Source organism: Protopterus annectens, chromosome 11.part0 (genome assembly GCF_019279795.1).
Source record: "Protopterus annectens isolate FY-2018-M chromosome 11.part0, PAN1.0, whole genome shotgun sequence".
Taxonomy (NCBI): Eukaryota; Metazoa; Chordata; order Ceratodontiformes; family Protopteridae; genus Protopterus; species Protopterus annectens.
Genome location: NC_056745.1, coordinates 1235510032 through 1235532693, shown reverse-complemented (window position 1 = coordinate 1235532693; position 22662 = coordinate 1235510032).

Here is a 22662-nt window from a genome sequence, read left to right as displayed (position 1 = left end):
CAGTCAGAGTGTCAAACAGTCACAGCCCTTAAGGCCAAACAAAATGCCAGACACACTTGTCATTGGTGATTCCATAGTCAGACACACTGACGCCCCGCCACCAGACTGAGTAAAGAGAAGGTCACAGTAAGCTGCCTGTCAGGCGCTAGAATCCGCCACATAACGCAAGCACTCAGGTCTCTCAACAGCAGGTACAAGTACGACTCAGTCATTGTCCACGCTGGTGTCAACGACCTGAGACGCACCTCCTTGGACTACATGAAAAGGGACATCGAGGAGCTCTCTGATTATGTAGCCCAGGCAGGTATGACCCTGACCTTGAGCAGTATCCTACCTTCACCTAGAATGATGCCACAATACAGTGATAAGATGATCAGCTTTAATAATTGGCTTAAATTCTGGTGTCATTCAAAGGGGATCCAATGTCTGTCTGCCTGGGATGACATGCTGGACAAGCCATGCTGCTTCAAGGGACGGCTTGCACCTGTCACCCCTGGGCTTCCGGATATTGGCAAAGGCTCTTGCCACCCCCATAGTGCCTTTTTAGGCAAGGCTCAAATTCTAAACCTACCACCCTAGAACACCAAAAGGAAAAAACTAAGGGTAATGCTGCTCAATGCCAGAAGTCTCAATCTCAAGATGCACGCACTGAGGCCCTTCTCAATATGGAGAACATCGATGTCTGTGCTGTGACAGAAACCTGGTTCAAGGCTCCTGAGAGCACCCCAGCACTAACAGGTTTCACCTCATATCATGCTCCGCCCCAAAATCCGGACAACACCAAGAAAGGAGGGGGTGTCCATATTCATAAAGGACACCCACACCTCAAGGTTGGTGGCAACGCATGATGCATCGGAGACCATCCAGGCGCAATTAACCATAGGCAAGACTGCTCTGCAATTTGTAGCATGTTACAGGCCACCCTCTCAAACTCAGGAACCTCACATGGCCTTCCTGAAAACATTGGAGGGGATAAATGTATCTCCAAACACCATCATACTAGGTGACTTTAACTACCCTAATATAGACTGGGAACACTACTCAAGCCCAAACACTCTAACCCAAAGATTCCTGGAGTTCATAAACTCAAATGCCATGGAACAACTAGTCACCATCCCCACAAGAGGAGAAAACATACTTGATCTCATCATCACGAACATGGGATCAAAATGTTCAACACCCCACACTGGTGAGATCAGATCATAAACTAATCTCGCTGGAGGTCCTCATCCCGCCGCCACCTGAAACAAAAAAGACCACAGTGAAAAACTTCTCAAAAGCCGATTTCACACTTCTAAAAACTAGTGTGGTCTCCTTTAAGGCCCCTGAGCCAGTGGTAAACATTACTCAAACCGCTGAATCACTTACAAATGCCTTCTACCAGCACCTACAGGACTGCATGGATCAGGCAATCCCAAACAAAACTAAGACTCTCTGTACCAAAGGCAAGCGTCCAGTCTGGTGGACCCCAGCCATAAACAAGCTCTACAACAAAAGGAGGAAGCTACTACAAGATAGAGCAAAATCCTTGAAAGGTAAGACACCTTTGATCATTATAAGTAAAAACTAAGAGCTCTCATAAAATCATCCAAGGCAAATTTTGAGAGAAAAATCGCCAAGGACTCTAAAGACAATCATAAGGCCTTCTTTAGCTATGTTAGAAACCTAGGAGGAAACTCCCAGATATGCTCAGAATTAGTTCAAAATGATGTGAAAATTACTGAACCTACACACATTGCCAACATACTGGCTGACAGGTTCAGTGCAAACTTCTCCCTCCCCCAAAAGGAGAGATATCTATTCCAGAGGATTGTAGCCCCCAAACATCTCCAACGCCCAGGTGAGAACTGCCCTCACTAAGGCAAAAAACACAGCATCCATGGGACCGGATGGTGTCCCCGGCTGTGTGCTTCATGAACTCAATGAGGAATTAAACCCACAGTTAGGACAGCTGTTTAATCTTAGCCTCACCTCAGGATACGCACTCCAAGGAGTGGCGCACGGCGACTGTGGTCCCACTTCATAAGGGCGGTGCCTCCACAGACCCTGGAAATTACCGCCCCATTAGCTTGACAAGCCTTATCTGCAAAGCCATGGAGAGGATCATAATGGAACTCATAAATAAAGACATAGGGAACTTGCAGACTTTGGATCCAACTCAGTTTGGCTTTGTCAAAGGCAGATCCTGCCTCTTAAACTTGGTTGACTTTTTCGAGACAGTCACCAAGGCCATTGATGAGGGAAAGGCAGTCCATACAGCCTACCTCGACCTGGCAAAGGCCTTCACACAATACCCCACTCAGGTATCATCGAAAAACTCATCAGCTTGAATGTAAACCCATACATCACAAGATGGGTTGCAAACTGGCTAAGTGACAGAACCCACAGGGTCAGAGTTGCTGGAGCCATGTCAGACTCAAAGCCTGTCACAAGTGGTGTCCCACAGGGCTCAGTCCTGGGTCCACTCTTGTTCGGCATCTACTTTTCTGAAGTACAAGCAAACACAGGAGGGTTATGGCTGACAAAGTTTGCAGATGACTGCAAACTGGGCCATAGTCGAAAACACATCTGACACAGATATCCTCCAGAAGGGCCTCACAGAAATGGATAACTGGTGCCAGAGCCATGGCCTGAAGTTAAACGCCAAAAATGCATAGTCATACCCTTTGGGAAAAACAAGGCTACCCCTAGCTACCATATAGGTGGCAATCCACTGAGCACAGAAAAGTCATCAGAGATCTGGGGACCCAGGTTGACAGTAGCCTTCGCTTGACACTCATGTTGCTAAAGTAGTTAGGAAAACCTTCTATATCACCCACCTGATCATGAAGGGATTCACATCTAGATCAAGGGAGGTCATCGCCCCTGTACTCATCACTTATTAGACCTATGATTGAGTACAATGCCCTGCTCGAATGTATCTGACCAGACACCTGCTGCAGCTTGAAAGGCCCCAAAAGTTCCTCACCAAAAGGATAAAGGGTCTCAAAAATATGTCTTATGCTGCCCGACTGAAAGAACTCCAGCTCTATTCAGTCTCATACCGCTTGCTCAGAGGTGACCTGTGCCTGACATATAAGGCCATGTCAAACCCAGATTTGATGAATATGCTTCACCTCAAAAATCTAGATCCCTCAGAACCACAAGGGCGGAGACTTAAACCTTGACACGGTTATAAATAGAACGTGCTGGAGGGACAGATTCATCACCCAGAGACTCCTATGCTGTGGAACAAAATCCCGGTACATGTGAGGCAGAGCACCTCTCTGGTCTTGTTCAAGAGGAATCTTGACCAATGGATGGGAGATTGCAGATATACCCCAGGGATTACTTCAGCGTCACTGCTTGACAGAGGCACAGCAAAATGATAGGCATAGTTTTTATTCAAACTAAAGGGGTGGCGAAAGCCACATAACTATGGGCTAGGCTTATAAATGCCCTTGGGCAGATAGCCTAGTATGAACCTATGAACCTATGAACCTATAAGGGCGAAATATATTTTCTTATACGCGATATGTATCTTATTTATCGATACCTTAGTGTATTTACTCTCATCAAGTAATAAAGCCATCATTTTACCTTCATATATAATAGAGTCTGTATGTACAGTTCCCCCACCCTTATCTGGTTTAATAACCCTAACAAACTTATCAGATCTAATAGACTCCAATAGGGACCTTTCCTCTACTGTCAGGTTAAACTATACTTTGCTTTTAGAAATTTTCACACTGAATTCTTAATCTTTTGGAAAACAAATGTATCAATATAAGAAAAAAAAGTAGGCACTTGTAAATGTAGAGCTTGTCAACAATGTCCCTTTATATCCAACACGTCTGAGATTAATATATATATATATATATATATATATATATATATATATATATATATATATATATATATATATAAGAAGGAATAAGTATATAACATCTATTGCAGTGTGTGGGAAATGTGAGGCTTTCTACGTTGGCAAGATGGAAAGATGTTTGAGGAAAAGGATATATGGTTATGTCGACAACACTAGGAAGTGTAATTTGAGAAATGCACTTTATAAGTACACACAGACGTGTGAATATGCCAAATGTTTATTCTATGTTTTAGATGTGGCCCCAGTTGACATCAGGGGTGGCCCTTGGGAGACCAAGTTAGAGTACAGAGAGGTATACTGACAGCTGGTGTTGGAAGCAAATAGATGGCCAGGTCTGAATGACATGGTCTCTCTGGCCCCAATATTAAAATTAGTAAATTATAATGTAGTGGCATTTGAGTAATCACTGTAGTATTCTGTGTTATTTTAATTCCTTCTTTACCATTTTTTAACTCATCTTATGATAATTGTCTTATTTTAAAGATTTTGAAACACTTTTTTAAAATATTTTTATTATAACTATGAACCCTTCATACTATGAGTTAACTGTTTAGTTTTTATGGTGCAATGATTATTTTGAACACTAGATAGATGCATTCATTATACACATTTTAACTTGTATTACATTTTTTTATTTTTTTTAATATACATTTTTAGTATGGAGTATTTGTGTTGAATAGATAATTTTTCAATATTTGTTTTGATATGTGTTTTAACAAATTATGGTTATAATGTTTAGAAATTTTAAATAAGAATGATTTTAGAACATATTCAGTGTGAGTTTAAGCCAGCAGAATGTGTACTTTAACTTTGCATCTATATGGCCAATTAACAAAAGTTCTAATTGCACTAATTAGGTTATTAGCAAGGTTATATAAGGGTAGCAGTGCAACATTCATAGTTATCTAATGAAGTTTTTTGATGAAAACTTACTGGTTATATGTCAGCATTAAATCTTACATTGTGGCTGCTGGTGCTGTGTCTATGTGAATAAACTTTGTGGTTTGCAGTGGAAATGGCTATCTGAGTGCTTTGGGGATTTATTGGTTACTGTTTGGGTACTTTTCCTCCTTTGTACTGGTTTTATTTGAAAAACTACCTTGCGTCTTCAAATGGGGGGGGGGGGTGGACAATGTGATGTATTGCCAGCTATGCCAGGAGAAGTAGGGCAGTGGATGTGTAATATATGCCATTACAGCTAGCTGGAGTTCTGTAAATAATTTTATGTCATTTGTATATCAAACTGATTGGTACAGATGCTTGTGTTAGAACATGTATTTGTAAAGCTGCTTTTGTTAAAAATGTATCAACAGTATATCCTGTCAGACAGAAAAGAAATATACATTTATATCAGACTGTACTGTTGTAAATAGGATACTGGAAGAGAACAGGATAATCTCAGTCTAGCTAACTTTGAATAATAGTTAGAAATTAAATTATTTAATTTAGGTCATAAAGATTGTACCTTACGGTTCTGATTGCAGCCAGAGACTAAATGTTTGTGCCAAATAATGGTTTATTAGCTCCTGTAGGAAGAGTGGAAGTATTTTAACACATCTCAGCAAAGTTCTGTCTGTGTGTATGGTAACACATATGTGTTAAATTCTGGTTCACTTTCTAGAAATGGGGCTAGTAGGGGAACCAGAAGTCAGATGACCAGATACATGTGATGTCATTCTGTAATTCATCACAAAAATGATGCTTTAATTCCAGATGAGAGAGAAGTCACAGAGTAGTCTGTTTTTGTAACCTGACAAAGAAAGATATTTCACGCACTTCATCTAGCCTTTCTCTAGTAAGGGACCAGTGAATAGTAATTCTTTAGATCAGTCAGGAAAATAAAGTGAGGTTTGTTAAGTACCATTTTTCTGTATTCATCTATGTTATTGTTAATATTTCATGTGATTGCAATTCTGGTGTTTATTGTAAACAGATATTTCATATTTTCACCTTCTTTTTTATTTATTATTGAATATATTTAAACTTATGAGAGTACTTATATCTATTTGGTAACTCTGTGTCTACTTCTGAAAAACTTACTGCATTGGGCATACACTATCATTTGTATTAATATTAATTTCGCTCAATATAATTAGCTACCCTTGTAAGTCCCTTAGAGTAGCTGGCTATGAAGTGTCTGGTATCAGTGTAACTACTTTATAGTCTGGGCAAAAGGGGGCATAGCTAGCATATCTGTGCCAGCCTTTCCCAGGTGTGTGTGTGTGTGTGTGTGTGTGTGTGTGTGTGTGTGTGTGTGTGTGTGTGTGTGTGTGTGTGTGTGTGTGCAAATCAAACCTCCAAGAGTGTGTGTGTCAGCTGCTTGGAGCAGGGACACAAAGCACTTTTTTCACAGAGAGATTGGTAGAGGACTTGGCTTGGACACTTGACTGAGTTCTCAACTCTACAGCTGTGCCAATAGAGAGTCTCACTGGAGCCCTAGAGAGAGTGAGAGAGACAGAGACTCCAGACTGAGTCTGTTCCCTGTGTGCTCTTAATGGAAATTGTGCTTGGTGCAGAGAGCTGCATCTGGTAATATTGTGTGTATCTATTTTTATTCCAAGTGAACACCCCCTCTCCAGTGTCAGTGGTGAGGATTCAGACTCCTAGATTACCCCCCCAGAGAGGGAGGGGTCACATTCTGAATAAAATTTGCTTGCTTTCTGCAATTCACTTTTAACAGTTTTATAGGTATATTTCTAAATATGCAGAACATGATAAGAAAATGAGGGGTGAGTGTACCCAGAAGTGTGGCTTTGTGATACCAATTGTCTACTGACATTCATGTTTGGTCAGCACTAGTACTCTTACCTGTACCTATTCTGGGTCTGCCACTGTATACCATAATTTATCTGCAATAAATTCTAAAATGGTATGCTACACAGATTTCAGGTTATTATAATGCCTTCTAGATGTTGCAGTGAAAGGCAAACCACTTTAAAATGATTCCAAAATCAAATATATACCCAGCAATTTTCTGAAACTCAGATCTTAACAACCCTTCAAAACATATAACTTGATTAGATCTTTGGAGATATTTACACTTTGACTATGAATATCAGATACACAGACGAGTCCTCTCAGTCAGCAGGTTGGAATAACTTGTTATATAACATAAAGTAGAAGGGTGAAAAAACACACATCTTTTGTCTTTAAGGTGTTAATTTGCATATTTAAAGATGTAGCCCAAATTTAAATCTTTACAGTATCATTTTGTAAGACAAGCAGGGTATCATTTCATCATAATGAGCAGAAAACAATACCATATCATCAACATAAATTAAATACCTAGTTTCACTTGAAACATTCTGTAAGACATTCATAGTCAATGAAAGACAGGTGAGCTTTTTCACCCTTCCATAAAATAAGACATTCCATCAAGACAAAAAACAGCAGCAAAATAGTAAAAGTAGGTCACCGAAAAACAGACACACACACACACACACACACACACACACACACACACACACACACACTAACATTGACAAACAACCCTCCCACTCACCATGTACAAAACAATCTACACTCCATTGTCAATGCATAATTACACAACAACCTATCCAATATAAATACAATAATAACATTCCCAAAATGAAATCAAATTCCTCTAAAACAAATCATCAAAAAGAGGCTACAATATCCAAAAATCACAAAATATCTGTAACCCAAACTAATGCATAGTGTTCTTATTCAATATGAGCATTCTGGTAATTGTCTATGCAAATATCATTGGTTTGATGACACCAGTGTACAAATTCAGCCATAAAAGGACGAAACCCTCAAGTCCTGTAGATCATTGAAACCTAGAAATATAACGGCCAGTGTTGCATGCATGTCAACCAAAATAAATAAAAAAAAAAAAAAAAAAAAAAAAAAACAGAAAGCCAAACACAACAAATGAAAACAAGTCATGCAGATAACATATAAATTAAAAGTAAAATTATACATCTGTTAAACATTAAACTACCACTTATTTGGGGTCTACACCCCTACACCCCTTACTTATATATGTTAACTTCTCCATTGTAAACAAAGGAAAACATCCAATGTCATATCTATAGTAGAGATGACAGGTTTCAGCTAAATACAATTAATCAAAAAGAAGGTAAACAACTTCATTTTCTAAAAAGATAACTGGCAAAATGTAGATTTCTTTGTGCAAATCTGGTAACAAGAGTGAAATGTGTTACCTTTGTTCCCTTCATTATGCAACATTTGCAGATTCCATTTAACCATTACAAAAAGAAAATAGGAGAAACTGATGGCTTTAGAATACAATTTAAGGAAAATTAACTATATGTATACTTTGGAAATCTGAATACAGCGTGTGTGTGTGTGTGTGTGTGTGTGTGTGTGTGTGTGTGTGCGGGTGTGCGGGTGTGCGGGTGTGCGTGTGTGTGTGTGTGTGTGTGTGTGTGTGTGTGTGTGTGTGTGTGTGTGTGTGTTGGGGAAGGAGAGAAAGAGACAAAGAGAGAGAGAGAGACATGTTATTATGTTTTACAGAAAATAAAGAAAATCATCTGGGTGTGAAAGTCTTTCTATATATTCTATAAGAATTATTTTTTCTACATAAGACAGTTCTTTTAGTTGCTGGCAGTTACCTGAATAGAGTATTCTCTGTACCCAAAGATGCAATTGCGCAAATTGCACAGTATTCCTTTTGGTAATCATTTTATATGCCAGGACTCCCTACCGTGACTCCAAAAAGACACCAGGATTTAATAAACTCCATCTAGACACCGTGTACAGCCTACATGGAATGTATCTATGTACATGGCCACTGTTCCCCCTCAGCAGCGATCTATGCATATTAATGATGGTGCCCTGCCAAGGGAGAGCATAAGAACAGGGATATTGAATCAGTGTAGGAAGATATATAGAGGCTACCCGTGGTTGTGGATGCCTGGTCAGATGTGATGTACAGGGGAAGCTCCCTGTAATGCATCCTGTCATTGTTGAAATGCTGTGAATTGTGTTAAATATGTAATAATTAAGTTTTATGTTTTTTTTTATTTGATTTTTCTGCATGTTTGCATGGCATGGAGTGCAGCAGTGCCAAGATGTCCTCACATATAGACAGCTGACACCTGCCTAACATCTAAAACTAGAAACTGTCTGTTTTTTTATTTTATTTTTTTTTTTAATTATTTATTTATTTATTGCATTTGTTTACCAGGAAAGTCCACTGGGCCAGAAATGAGCCCATTTTCAGTGGAGGCCCAGGGACATGCAATTACATAAAAAGAACATATAATACAGAATATATTAGGTAGCAGTAATACATTCGATAAGTAAATGGCAGCATCCAATAGTATGGCAAGAATTACATATAGTAGTATGGTGATAACATTATATAACTTGGTGATATAAGTAAAGAATTGTTAAACTCATGATGGAAGTATAGAAATAGAAGGTGTAGATGGTAGGTAAGGTTTTTGTCAAAATGTTATTTGTGCGGTGCAGTGTGGTGCACCACAAAGCCGAGCAGCACTTATACATATATAGCCAACACCTACCAGACATCTAAAAATAGAAACCGGATGTAATTAATTCTTTATTTAAAAGTGTGTTTGTGCGCTGCAGTGTGGTGTTCAGCAACACTAATAGGTAGCCGACTAGTATAAGTGAAGGTATACTAGTTTTCATAATATCCTAGTAGCTAAATGTTTAGAGTTAGGACCTCATGTGTAGTAGGTCCTATGGTCGAATCTATAGCAGGCAGAATATGCCTGTAATTTAATTAAATATTTTTGTTTAACTTAATAACAAATTGTGAAATATGGCACTGCTGTGCTTGGCTAAGTACTGCTCAACCATGCTAACCACTGCATATACATGCTAATGGCTACCAGTGTTTGTGCAGTGCTATGCTTCACTAAAACCAAAATTGTGCGAGTTTTCATGCTGCTTAGCTCTGCTTAGCTGGCTTGCATGCTGCTAAGTGATGCAGCGCTTTTTTCAATCTTGCCCAATGACATGTAAGGGCAGAAAAACAGCCTACATTAAGTGCAATAGACAGGAATTCTGCACCATTCACTGGAGTTCAATCAGCTGTTAATATGGCAGCTGGTGCTGATGAAAGTGAATGCTTTCAGGCACAGAAATGGGGTGTTCATGAGTTCAGGGTCCTGTTTGGGCTCCTGGTAAAAAAACATGAACTCAGGCTGATGCAGGGAGATTTCCAGGGCTCAGAGTTTATGGTGGAGGCTTGGGCCCTAGTTGGCCAGGGAACTCAGAGTGCTACTGGCATCCCCTGCACAGGTGAGCAGTGTCATCACCATTATAATGACCTGAAAAGGAGAAAGAGGTGAACTTTGAACACCTTGGTCCAAGAGGCAAGCAATAAGAATGCTCCACAAATATGTAAGCATGTTTTCCACTGTCTCACCAAAATAAAAGCTGAATGTCTGCAAAAGTGATATATATTTATAATGGTGTGCTTCTCTCCCAATCGTTGCAGCTGAGAAGGCTCACAATGACGAGCCCCATGCTGGGCACCTGGCCGGATTGTGCCATGAGTGTAGTAAGTATGGATTTATTATGCTAACTGTAGTGCAATAAACAAGACAGAGTAAAGAATTTATTGCAATAAAGTATACACAAGAAAAACTGTTGTGCAATAAATGGGCATGTACAACTGTAGTGCAATAAATGGGAATTAGAGCTGTAGTGCAATAAATGAACAATAGCAACTGTAGTTAAATAATAAACAATACCAATAACAGTAAGCAAAATGGTGTACAGAAGGATTGTGTCATCATAACCATTGTAGTAGAGCTGTATGCATTGACTGTCTATGGTAAGGTTGCTGCAGTCAAATGTAACACTATAATAGCTTTAGAATGCAAAACAATGTCCTGCAAATTGTATAGCTTAACTCATAGTACTGTCTAAGGCTGTCTCCAGGCCAGTATCAATCTCATAATGCTCTCTGTTCTTCCTACTTCAGGGAATAAAGGTATATGGGTGAGGTAGCTCACTCTATGGGCAGATACTGTGTGTGCACTCAAGTGTTAACCACCATTGCTGATTCTAATATAAATCTGTTTTAATATATACAGTAAAGTTGTATTCTATGCATGTATATCTCACTGTCAGTGCAGTCAATTCAAACCCTGTAATAGTTCTAGAGTGCAAAAAGAATGCCTTGTAAAATGTATGGTTAAATCCATAGGATGGGTCAAGGTTGTCTCCAGGTCATTGCCAGTCACATAATGCTGTCATTGGTTCTAAAACAAAGCTGTTTTATTATATGCAGTGCAGATGTATTCCATGCATGTGTATTCTACTGTCACTACAGTCAATTATGACACTGTAATAGTTCTAGAATGCAAAAATAATGTTCTGTAACTTGTATTCCTCAACTCATAGCGTGGTTCAAGGTTATCTGCAGGTCAGTACCAGTCTCATAATGCTCACATTTTCTCTCACCCCAGGAATAAAAGGCATATGGGTGAGGTGGCCCATGTTATGAGCAGATATTATGTGTGGACTTCACAGATATTTAAAATCAATACCAATAAAGTGTTCATCAGCATTTTTGATTCCTTAATAAATCTGTCTATTTCCAGCATGGCTGTATTCCTTGTATGCCTATACTAAGTTTCTGCAGTCAATTATTACATTATTTGCAGATGTCCGCTGAAGTCACAGATATTGGGTTCTATTCTGCGAATTAAGCCATAGTGGTTCTCTAGTTTATGTATTGTACGCAAACATGCCTCTCAAGTGTCATAACTTCTCATATTGTAATTAAAACTGCATAATCCATCTGTCACAGGATTACCAGAGAAATGACTTCACGGAATGCAATGTATTACCAAATCTGATTACAGAGCATCTTGGTAGTTATATCAGTTCACATTATTTGAAACTGTTCTGTGTAGTTGTGTACCTGCATTTGTTATTGCTTGACCAATACTGACCCATGCTAACAGCTTGAGAGGTATGTACATGCTACATCAGCTATAGGTGAATTGTAGTCACTGTGCCCTAAACTGACACTACACACCTGTAGAGTATATATTATCAGTGTCTTCAGGGATATAAACTGCAATGTCACTAATGGAATGTTTTTCTCTCTGTCTCTCTCCCCACCCCTTATCTTCATTTATTTATTATTGTTAAGTATTATTATGATTTAATATTAATATAATTTGTTTAACTATATTTTAAAAAATGTGGTCGGTTATTGTTATCTGTTATTATGATTCAAAATTAACATATTTTGATAAACTAACTGTTTTGTTGGATGTATGCTTTAATTCTTACTGGCATGCTATCACCATACTTAATGTTATTTAATGTAGTGCTTCACATAATATACATTAATATGTATGGGATTAATTAAAATGATGTTTTGTTCTGTTAATACTAACAGAGGTTTGATTATTACTAACCATAACTTATTGCTATACCTCATTTACCACAGCACATCAAGGTAAGCCTCAATTGGCCATGGCACCGGGTCACAGCATATTTGGGATCCAGACCAGTGGTGTGTCCTCTGCTGCTCCTGCACTACCTGTGGTGTCGGGTAGTACTGCCCCCTGGGATGGGTCCCCCTGGACAAGTGGCAGAGGGGGTGTTGTCACCAGGGATGAGCTGCCAGTCTTGGTGCACAGGATAGTCTTCTGTGGGTTTGACCACCACCTGCACTGGATTGAGGGCATGCTGACCAACCTGGTGGAGCAGCCTCACCCCAGTGCCCAGCCTCCATAACTGCCACACTTGGTGCAGTGACAGAGCAGTGCTGACAGTCCCATGGGTGGGGATGTGAGTCATGCTGCTGCCTTGTGATGGCACATTGGACCTGGATTCTACATCACCCTCCATATCCAACGTGTTCACCCCCCTCATGTGTCACAAACCACCCCTGTCTGTTGTATTGTCTGTCTTGTCTGTTTGCAAATGCATCCTCACCTACCCAACTTAACTCTCCCACATGTATCTATGTCCCTTCCGAACATTCCACTCACACATTAAAAAACAAAAAGGGGCACCTGTCCCACAAAAAAAAATATTACCCCATACATAGCTCTCCATTTCACCCACATGTCCACTGGATACACATAATTTGGTCCAATTGGCTTGACAATCTGTTTATGTTGTCCTCACCCCCCTCTCTCTCTGGGGTGAAAGTTCAAATTCATGTACAAATTCTGTCAAAATGCACAGTTCTTGCTGTACAAGAAATGGATAGCTATGGTTCTTTCCTACACCCTTTCTGCACATCCCTGACTGCCTTCCACTATGTTTTTCTCTGCTTGCACCTCATTTCACCACTTTCCTGTCTCCCCTTTTTTCTTATTTTTATATTTTATTAAAACAATGCTGCATAGCACACTGGGTCATGCAGCTTTGCTAAGCTCAACTAAATAGAGCTATATTGATTATATGTTTCCTTAAAATTGTAATACACACTTGCAAAGTGAACACCTGTCCCATTTTTTTGAATCTGAAACCATTGCACCTGCAGACCACTGCATTAACCTGCCATACCACACAACTCTTACATAAAAAGGTGCTTTAAAAACAACATAGCTATCACTAGTTACAGTCATTAAGCATGTTCCAGTAGAGCTGTGCACTGCACCATGCAAACTTGAATAAAAAAATAATGGAAAAAAAACGGGAGTGTACCTGGGACTCTGGTGAAACAGTACACCATGATAAAGCCAATGACATAATGATGGATGCAAGTGAAGCCTGTGATAGCAGATAAATGTGCCCTTTTATCAGCAACATGTAGAAAGACACCAGCTAAGGCATTAATAACAAAGCACATGTCCAACTTGGACCCTGGTAAAGAAATGCATCCCTATAAAGCTTTGCACATACTGATGGATGCAGAACATGATTGTCACATCCTGTATGTGTGCACATATACCTTGCAAATACACCTGCTAGAACAGTGACTCAGTAGCTCAATCAGTTAAATGCCTCACAAACAGTGCACTTTGCCATACACAGTTCTGGGTTCAAATCCAGTAGGGTGTAGCATTGAACTTCCAGTATTGTGACGTCAGCAATTAATTATGGAGTAATGCACTCTTTATCCACACAATGCATGTCAAATGAAATGTCTGCTTTTAACTGATGGAAGTCACAGGCCTGCAGGCAGGAAAGCACTTCACTTATCCCTATAGCAAAACTATATGTGCATACATTGTCACATCATGCTGTAATATGCATTCACAAAGAATGTTACCTCAGGTACTGTGAATGAGAGCCACTATTGTCTGAGTGCACCACACAATCCTTTCAGAGTCACAGTGCAAATTACCACAATTGCACATCTAATATGCATATTTGAAGTCCCTGCTTGTATCAAGGATTGCCCTCATACATGCTGCAAATTACTACCAGACTGTAATACATGGCCTGGCAGGTGTCCAAATGGTGGACATAGTCATGTATATATACTCCATCTTGCTCAAAGACGCACCAAATATTTTGCAGTTGGGATGTAGAGGGTACCCTCACTCTGGCCCTGGCTCTACAACAAGGCTGACACAGCTCACACAGTTACATTTACAGCTTTTTGTCCTCCAAAGTGTTCACACTCTCTGCCTGTATCTATTACCTTCAGCAGTAGCAGCAGCCTGTTGCACACACATCTCTAGGTAAAGGTGTCTTCTGCAGACCTATTATCTGCAATGATGTAGTCTCCTGACTCCAGTAATGTCCAGCAAAACATATCAGAAAGGGGCCCTAATCTACATGAAGGCTTTATATATTCCACAGTGGTTGCATATTATTGGCTGATGTTAGAGCAAATCAGCTGTGTTGGCTGCAATTAGTATTTCAGACCCACAGATTGATTTAGAGGCAATTGCCTGCTGGTGGAAAGCCTGTTTAAAAGGCAAGCAGCTGGCTATGGGTAACCAGTTTGTATAAGACTTTCTTCACACAGAGCATGTCTTTGTGACAACTATACTATAACCAATATCAACAGAGGAGTACTGCACTTCATCAGGTATGTAACTGTTTTTGTATACAAAATGTTGCAGATGGCCAAATAGACTTACAGGGAATAGGGATTGCAGCATTAATCCTGTCTTAAACCTGTGATAATGACATGTCCTTAATCTCCTCCTGTCTTACACCTACACAGGACTACAAAACATCGAGTGCTTTGTCTTTTGTTATTGTGGCACACTGATCTCGTTGGACTGTCCCTTTATAGTGGCTGTAATAGCACACTGCTATTTGTGTGGCATTGTTTGTATGAGATATTATCAAGGAGTTGCCCATAGAGGACACACCACAGTAGACTCGAGTGTTGGTTGTATGATAATACAGCGGTGCCTGTCATGGCACACATGGGAATACTTGACTATTGCTACTGTCTCAGTTATATCCACCCACTTAGGTTGTTTGCACACTGTGGAGTATGGCATGTGAGCAAGCAGTGGATAGTGCCAGCCATTCTTCTCTTGCTGTATCTGTACATAGTGTAAGTTCACATATGTGATCCTGTAATGTGTTCCTCTTTTGTTGTTTTCAGGAATTATGTACCATAGACACCATGCAGCATTCTCAGATGAGGAGAATGAAATTATACTGGGGGGACTAAGGCAACATTATCACCACCTACTGTCCAGGGGAGACAAAGCAGGAAACAGAGGCCTGCATTGTGGGCAGACCTTGTCCTTGATGTGAATGACATGGGTCAGCAGGGCAGGACATATAAGCAGGTACGACACCGCTCAGCAGACATGATAAATGCTGCATGATGATGGGTAGCAAATGTAGCCAGGGATCATGCCATCACTGGCGGAGGGCCTGTAGTGGAGTGGAACAACCAGTCAAGGCCAATGAGGAATTCCTGGTGAACCTAGGCACACACAACGTCTCCCAGACATCCATCACACCATATATCGTGGAGGTGGGTGCCACAGTTTCTACAGCTGAGGAGCATGCAGGTAAGCTTACTGTGATCAATATTGTAATACTGTAACAGTCAGTGCATCAAATTGTACATACTTTTACATGGGTGTCAGGTCTTTGTTCTTTGGGGGGGGTTAACCTCAGTTATACTCTCATACTAAGAATGAGACTAATGCAACAAATAACACAGTAGCTACTATAAATGTGAGATATATGGATATATTACCTTCTTGTCCTGCAACATGCGGTGGTACTGACATTACCCCACCCATAACTTTTCACGGATCCATCAGGTATTGACCAAGGCCATGGTCCTGCTCCTGGTAAGCATGACACTGTTTTGTTAAGGAACATTTATTCTATTAATGTTAAGGGTCAGAATAATGCCCTGTGTAAACATCATTTTGCGGGTAAACAGCGTAGAATGTTTTAATTTTTCATTCTGAAACAGGTACCTAAGGCTCTTAGAGGGGGTAATCCCAGGAGTGTAGTTGAATAAAGAAATACTTTGGCAGTTACAGTTAAGAACAGATAAGGCTCCTGGTTTAAATGAGGCAAAGAATTTAAAATGCCTTTTTAAAAACAACAGGTTGAAGGCAAATAGATTAGGCAGTGAAAAGTGTTTTTCCATATATTTGTTAAGATAATTGTACTGGGTTTTTATGTGTTGATTTTTCAAGTATAGCTTCATATTGATTAATTAAAAGGTAAATATTACTGATCAAGTTTTACTGGACTTACTTCAAGTGATTGTTACAAAGGTCTGGAGTTGATTCTGTATTTTGTTCTGAGGAAGTCTTTTGTGGATGAAAGCAGAGAAAAAAAATGTTTGACCGCTAATCCAGTTGTAGGTCTTCATTATTATGAGTCTTGGTGGATTTTCCGTACACAGTAGTGCAGGTATCAATGTACTGCTTTTTTCTTTCTTATAGCAGGTGATTAGGGGGTTGATGTCTGTCCCCTGCACAACCTGATGTCAGTGTCACTTCGGCCTCTGATGATGATGGTGGCCACAGTGAGGCACAGGTGGGTGTGTCAGGGGGTAAATCTCTCACAGAGGTAGACATCCATCCTCTGCCCCCATTGTCACCACGGAGAGTCTGTATGCCCACACATACCCAGCCCCCAGATGTAACAGATATGTCAGTGGGTGGGGACATTGAACAGAAAAGTATGGCAACTATGGTCCAGTGAGTGTAGACACTGGCCATAGCCAGAATGCTGGCAAGGTCCCACACAGGCAAATTGACAGGGGTGCTTGTAGGAGGCCAGCTGTTTGCCCACCACCTGTTGTAGGTGCAATATCACAGGTCACTCAGCACATGTTTCAGGACGTCATGGTGGCACAAGCACATTCTGAATGGAAGACCAGATGTATGCTTAGGGTTATGGATGCAGCACAGTCTGAAATCCGTGACTGCCTTCACCTCACGGGAGACACCCTGGATAAGTTCACTAATGCAGTGGACAGAAGGTGGGTTGAGACAGTGTCTGTCTTGAAAGGCACATTGTCTGTGCTGGAATATCTGGTTGGGGTTGTGCATCAGACCCATGGATGTAGATCAGCAACCCCATCTGCTGAGAGTCCATGTCGCCATGCACAATCACACTCCCATAGTGGTGGTACATCCAGTGCTACAGAAGGAAGTGTGCTGACTACACAAATACATGGCAGGCCATTGGGCTCATGGTCCTGGATGGTCCCATGGGGGACACAGTCCCAGTAAACAGCATTCACCATCAGGCACTAGCACCACTTCTGACCATGGGCATGGAGGTGCCAGTGCAAATCCTAGCAGAGCCAGTTCTCGTGTTCAGGGATGGAGACGGTGAACTGTCAGCTCTACCATGTATGGTCCGAAGCTGTCCAACATACACACTTGTAGGGCTATCACAGATCTTGACTGTGTACATGCACACACTCACACACCACTGTCAAATTTAGGCACACACAGCACATCTCCATGGTCCATCTTACATGCTCCCATTCCTGACTCACACACATGCTGTCAACCATTTGAGCCAGCCTAAGCCTCCTGCACCCCCACACAACACCCTGTACAAGTGATGATACCTGGGACACATCCCTGTCATCCTCGCCATTGATGCAGGGAAATGAAGTTATATGTCTGATGCACAGGGTGACTATATTAGTTATCATGTATTTGTGTAATGCATGTTGGTTTGCCATGCCATTTGTAGTGGTTATCGACAGATAGTGTTTGATGGCATTTGTCTGCAGGAATATGTCTTCAGCAAGGTACAGCACTATAAGTGCATGGCTCCATATATTTATATGTGTATAACAGGCTAACACGAACAATGGCGGTGTTCAGCGTACTCATGTATCCCTAATCTCTGATAAGGTCTGCTACCCTTGATAAGCATCACCAGGATTTTGGGAACTAGCACATCTACAAGCTGTGGTGATGGAGATGACCCATCTATATATATCCTGTGTCCAGTACCAACAGTTGCCTGACACCAGTTTTGATTGTCATGTTCTGCATCCCATTTTGTAACCTGCACGTGATGTGTGTCACAACAGATGTGTGCTTTACGTGCATGGGGGGAGCCTGTTTCATGTAGGGTGTACTGTCTATGTTACATACCTGTCTTTCCAGCATGTACTATGCATACCACGCTGATGTTGTTGGTGTGTAGAACAGATGAGACATGTGCTAGTCCTGTCATGGATACACTGGAGGTACACAGTTGGAACTGACACCTTCCTGTATGGATCCATACACATCCCCTTCAAAGCATTTAAGAGACAGACTACACATGTATGGTTGTGACATTGACTCCATAAAACATGTTATCTACACTGTGTATTGGTGTACCATTGGACCTGTGCGACTGCTAAAGTTGTATGAAATGCCTGTGTAGTGACATGGCAAGGGTGCCATTGCACACAATGAGAGGTATGATGACTGCCACATTCAGTACAGCAGTGGCAGTCTGGGATTTACATCCCAAACTGTCGGTATAGGTTGTGCAACAGTGAATGCATCCCCAAATCTTTTCAACCACTGAAATCCAAAGGCTACATTGCTCTCTGTGTCCATAACTCCATGTGTAATTGCTCAACTGTGTGTGGTTTGTGAACACTACGTTATTTTGCAGTGGTGAATGATTTCCTACAGTACAGTGTTGTGTAGTCATTCACATTTAGTCATTGTCAGTGGCTCAGACAACAACTGAGTGTGTCTTAGGCCATCCTGGATAACAGTTGGTTCTGTGTGGGATTCTGTGACAGCTCCTGATATGCATTCACCTGCTAATGTACTCAGTCAGAGGTCAGTGACAGTGGCTGTGACTGCAGAGAGGGTATAGGTAGAACGCGTACACCAGTAATGAACTCCACTGGTGACTGGCATCATTGCAGCATAGATCTCCCAGTACTATGTTCCCAGAGTATGACTGTCAGACACTTGCCAGCTGACGTAACATTCTGTACATGATGTACGCAGTTCCAAGCATGACCTGCTAGCCTAATATTGTCATACACATTGTCAGGCCATGGTTGATGGAGTGAGACTTATGTTCAACATCCATGTTCAACATCCATTGCATAGTGTAACAGTCAATGGACTCCGCCAGTTACAGTTGGTAGGTATGATCTGACCTTGAGCAAAGGAAACAGTGTTTGGTACAGTGTCAGTAGGTGTATGACAATGTTAGTGCTCTTATCCATGCTAACTCCTATCATGGTATTTCAGGCGACTGCCAGGGCTGCCAGCACACACATTCATGATAATGCCATGGGCATTGAAAATGACCTAGCATTTGATGGAGTGGTACCCCTTATGGTTGATGTACATTCTACCCTCCTCACTGGGTGGTTCCTTGATCTGTACATGAGTGCAGTCTATGGCACCCAGTACCTCAGGGTAGTGTGCTAACACATGCCAGTGAGCACATTCATTTTCCCCTCAATGCTGAGGCAAGGGCCAGCAATATACAGCTCTTCTACCATGTAGCACACTACCCTAAAATACTGGGTGCCATAGATTGCACTCATGTACACATCATGGCACCACCTGGTGAGGAGGCTAAAATCTACATAAACCGCAAGGGGTACCACTCCATCAACTGCCCAGGGGATCATCATAAACATGTGTGCTGGCATCCCTGGCAGTTATCATGACGCCTGTATCTGCCATGCATCACAGCTGTACCAGATATTTGCTAGAGGGGAAATCCCACATGGACATTTACTGGGGGATACTGGCTATGCACTGAAACCGTGGATAATAACACCCATCATAAATGCACACACACCCATGGAAAAATGCCATAATGAGGCACATGCACAAACTAGGAACATCATAGAGCATGTGTTTGGGCTTCTGAAGTCATGGGTCCGGTGCCTCGATCTATTTGCTGCCGTCCTGAAGTACTCCCCAGCCACATGTGCACATATGTTTACAGTATGTGCCATGCTAAACAGTATGATCCTGCAGAAACAGCTGTAGCAGGATAAGCACAGGGAAGGGATACACAGCCCCAACCAGTGCCCAGGTCACCACAGTCACACTCACAGGAGAACTTAGAGTAGAAACCCCCATATGATGTCCCTGTAGGCACATGTAGACATGCCCAGTATGCTCTGGCTTTGGCTAAGAGACAATGCATAGCACATTCACTGACACTCTAAGGCCCCAAAGACTGACACCTTACTCCTACTCACATACATATACTAAAAGTGATGCCAGGCTACCCACACAGCAGTACCTATCCATGTATTGGCTGTGTACTGCTTGCATCAGACAGAGTCATCCCTGAACTACAGTTCTGCCAACTGCTGCATTTGCAAGGTAAGGTTTTAAACTACACACTACTTGTAGGGATTACTATAATATGGTATTGTATGTATGGATCTACTGCATGTATGCAAGGAAATATAGTGAGCTATTTGGACAAAGGTAACATCCACATGGGACTACAGATACCCAGTCCACTAGTATGTGTTTCTTAATATTCACTAGGCCTCATGGTTGGAATATTCACTACGTCAGTCAAGGGAGATGTTAAACAGTGGGGGGGGGGTCACATGATAATTGGACCACTGTGCATCACAGCAAAACACGTGGTGTTGTTCCACCATACCCAATGTCTCATGGAATGCAGGAATACCAACTTACATGTGTATCCTGGTGATTGTGTATTGAATGACTCCTCCCTGCTGACAGCTTGTGTGGCTCAGTGGGCTAGGAAAGTTAACATGGGAGATGATGTTGATGGTTCAAATCTGGAGGTATCCACACTTTTGCATGTGAGACAGTATTATCTTGCTGTTTTCACAGACTTTCAGTCTGTGTGTGGTGTAACATTATGAACCTCTGTCAAATAGTAATTACATCAGACCGCTGGAGAATGCCATGGATATTTTGAGTGAATGCAGTATTGCAGAAACAGAGACAGATGTCATTGTCTGTAACACACAAAGTCCCAGACTGGAGTACAGGTAGGGCTGGGCTGGACCTACTTTATAAGTACTGACAGTCCCACTGGGCATGCCCATAAACTTAGTTAAAATGATCACAATTTAGTTGCCCAATGACCAGTTATGTATAGATATGTCTAAATGTACATACATATATGTATACATATCCATCTGTCACTATCGCGCCCACATACATAGCATATCTAACTCTATATTCCCAAATAGATATATAGCTATATATATATATATATATATATATATATATATATATATATATATATATATATATATAGTTTCACTTCATAATCTCGAATGACTGAAATCTCGAAATTCAGTAACCCTAAACCATGAAGGCAAATACCAGAATGCTGAAAGTGCATAAGAGCGAATTCGAATATCTCAAATCCGCACTTATGCATTTCTGGTATGTCTCGTGTAGTCTCATGGTGCCTGAAATCACAGGTAAGTGAGTGTTTGTGTGTGTTTTTGTATGTTGTGTGTGTGGGTAAGGGAGGTGTAAGTGTGAGTGTGAGTATTGGATTTGTTGATGTTTGTGTATGTGTGATGCATATTTGTGTGTGAGTGAGTGGAGGATGACGTGGTGTGTGGCGTTTTTTTTTTTTATTTTATGTGCGACCTTGGACTTGGTAAATATAAGTAGGGGGTGTGTGAGGGGGTGCAGGGGGGCTTGCTTATATGTAGTGTAGGGTTGTGTGGTTTGTGTGCTGTCGGTGGAATGGTGTGTATGTTCAGTGGTGTATGGTGTATGCATGTTTGTGATTGTGTGATTCGGGATTGTGGGTTTCGGTGTTGTGAATGGTTTGACTTCATAGTCTCGGGTTACTGAATTTCGAGATTTCAGTAGTTCGAGATTATGAAGTGAAACTATATATATATATATATATATATATATATATATATATATATATATATATATATAGGTTTATTTCTTTTAGTCAAAAACTCATTTCACTGAATTTCATTTTACCGGGATCAAATCGCTAAAAGCTCAAATTACTGAAAACTCATTTCACCGAGTTTTAGTAGTGGCATTGTGTAGAGTACTGTAAAGCAATTAAAATGCATATGCCCTTTTCCCAACTGTAGTGCAATCCTGGAGTTAGTATATCTAGTTGGGAGGTGGCACACCTGCCCACTTTGGGGGGTGTGGGGGGCAGAGCCCCCCACCTAGTTTGGTTTTATACTGTATGGTTTCTGATAAGACAGTAAGTAAGTAGTTTTTAGGTTCCGGAAAGAGTTAGCCATTGGTGTTGTAAGTGTGCATGTCTATGGTTTAAATGTAGCATATGAAATTTAGCTTTGTAAGCTTTCAGTGAAATGAGATTCGGTCAAATGAGTTTTCAGTAATCTGAACTTTCAGTGATTTGGTCCCAGTGAAATGACATTCAGTGAAATGAGTTTTCAACAAAAAGAATTAGCCCCATATATATATATATAT